The sequence below is a fragment of the Scylla paramamosain genome, chromosome 29 (genome assembly GCF_035594125.1).
Source record: "Scylla paramamosain isolate STU-SP2022 chromosome 29, ASM3559412v1, whole genome shotgun sequence".
NCBI lineage: Eukaryota > Metazoa > Arthropoda > Malacostraca > Decapoda > Portunidae > Scylla > Scylla paramamosain.
The window spans coordinates 15,701,880-15,704,379 of record NC_087179.1 but is presented as its reverse complement, the minus strand read 5'-3'; the positions used below and the strand labels follow the sequence as shown (position 1 = coordinate 15,704,379).

Here is a 2,500-nt window from a genome sequence, read left to right as displayed (position 1 = left end):
TTAGCAAGATCTCAGAATAGAAACTAGACAAATGGAGAGAGAGAGAGAGAGAGAGAGAGAGAGAGAGAGAGAGAGAGAGAGAGAGAGAGAGAGAGAGAGAGAGAGAGAGAGAGAGAGAATTTATACATCCCACAAGAGTATCATCTGTTTCCAAGGATTTTTTTTTTTTGTTTATCCCTCTTCCTTTTATTATCTTTCTCTCTTCTCCTTTCGTATGTGTCTCCTCGTCCTCCTTTCTTCTCCTTTCTTTTATTTCATTGTAATTTTTTTTCTCTCTCTTGTTAATTATGCCAAGTGTTTTTTTTTTCTCTCTCTTTTCTGTCCCTCTTCTCGTTTTTTTTTTTGTGTTATTCTCCCTTTTCTCTTTCTTATGTCTCTATCAGTACTTCTTCTTTCTCCTCCTTTCTTTCACTTGATATTTTGTTTCTCTTCCTTTTTCAATTTGCTAAGGTTTCCATCTATGCCTCTTCTCTCTTCATTTCTCTTCCCTTCTTTCTTATATCTTTATCATCATCTCTTCCTCTTCCTTCTCCTCCTCCCTTTTTCCTCTTATTTTGTTTATATATAATTTAAGTCATAATTCGTTTCCTCTCGTTTTTTTTTCTCTTCCTCTAATTATCCTTTATCATTTATGTTACTTCCTCTTCCTCCTTTTCCCCTCTTCTTTCGTGTGTAAAAGTGAAGTTGCTATTCATATTTCTCTTTGTCTCTCTTCGTGTGTGTGTGTGTGTGTGTGTGTGTGTGTGTGTGTGTGTGTGTGTGTGTGTGTGTGTGTGTGTGTGTGTGTGTGTGTGTGTGAGGGAGTTGCATTTTGTTAAGGGGGGTTCGTTTCTTTTATTTCTCTTTTGTTTCTTCTCTGCTTGTTCTCTTTTATCATATTTTATTGTTTGTTTACATGTTACTTCTTTTTTTCTTTTTCTTTTCTTTCTATTTCCGACAATTTGAAACATGCGCCCTGTTTTCGTATCCTGTTATTTATTTATTATTATTTTTTTTATGTTTGTTTTCCATATCAATTTAATTTCCTTAAACAGTTAGTATTTTATTTTATTTTATTTATTCATTTATTTTATTTATTTTTATTTATTTATTTATTTATTTGTAAGCTGTGCGATGATCAATACTATCGTCGTAATCTTCTAAGTCAGTTTGCGGCATCTAATCATATTCTCCTCTCCTTGGTATAAATTTTTTAACTGTTTCTATGTTATTCTATCTATTCTATTTTTTTTTCTTTTTTTTTCCATCATCCAATGGTCCTCTGTTCTTGTTATATTTTTAGTTTCTATGTTATACTATCTTCAAGCACTCAACATTTTTTTTCCCTTACAAGACGTACGATAATTTGCATACTCGAATGGTCCTCTGTTCTTGTTGTTATATTTTTAGTTTCCATGTTATACTAACTAAACACTCGACGGTTTAGTTCAAGATGTACGATAATTTGCGTCTGGTAATCATGCGTAACTCTCCATGTTTTTTTTAGCTTCAAGTAATAGGCAGTTTTCTGAAGATGTACGATAATTTGCATCTTATTTCTTGTTTTCTCTTCAAATAATGTACATTTTTTTTTTTCAGAAGATAAACGAAAATTAGCATCTAGTGATATTTTTCTGCCGTCCATGTTTGTGTATCTAGTAATATGCAATTTTCTGAAGATGTACGCTAGGTTGCATCACGTAACCCTGCAGCCCTCCTCTCTTTTATGACATATTCAGTGTCTTTGCCTCACTCGGGGGGGACAAGCAGGTTTCAGAGCGAGGCGCCTCACACAAGTGGCTAGCATGTTGATGTGTGTGCTTAAGTTACTCCAGTCAGACTTAAATTGAAGCCTCCTCTTACTGGCACTTTTGCTTGCATGTATGTGGTCTCTCTCTCTCTCTCTCTCTCTCTCTCTCTCTCTCTCTCTCTCTCTCTCTCTCTCTCTCTCTCTCTCAGACGCGACCTTAACGTACATAATTACTCTGTGGCTTTTTTCCTCTGTTACATATGCTTATATAATCCTCCGAGTACTGTAATCACAAATGAACACAAAGGAAGAACCAACAGCAGCAGCTCTCTTGGCCCTAACGAGGCTTTGATGTTATACTGTCTGATATTGAAAGGACAGGTGTTGGGTTGTACAGGTGCATGTGTTATTATCAATAGGTGTGTCTAGTTTACTGTTACAGAAGGAAGAGTGAACAACAGCAGATCTCTTGGCCCCAATGAGACTAAAGAGTTAAGATGTGTTATTGAAATTGGTTGGTGTTGGGGTTGTATAGGTGAAGGTTGGTGCTCTGGTGGGGTGTACGAGTGCCCATTGGAATGAAAGGATATGGGGTTTAGTCATTTTCCTATTGCTTTTCCTCCTCCTCCTCCTCCTCCTCCTCCTCCTCCTCCTCCTCCTCCTCCTCCTCCTCTGACTGTCATGTTGCTTAATAACAGTAAGTGAATCAGTAAGATCTCGCGTTGGTTTTCTCCTTTCTTTTCCTTTCTTTTTTTCTCTTTTACTTTTTTT

The 2,500-nt window shown here is 36.3% G+C and overlaps 1 protein-coding gene and 1 long non-coding RNA gene across 4 annotated transcripts in view; one reads left to right on the top strand and one right to left on the bottom strand.

The window, feature by feature from the left end:
• The window catches only part of LOC135115419 (uncharacterized), a 23,735-nt gene that overhangs the window by 11,244 nt on the left and 9,991 nt on the right, over positions 1–2,500 (top strand). The window lies entirely within an intron of this gene.
• LOC135115413 (stromelysin-3-like) overlaps positions 1–2,500 on the bottom strand; it is a 25,635-nt gene that overhangs the window by 22,083 nt on the left and 1,052 nt on the right. The gene's annotated exons all lie outside the window — the stretch shown is intronic.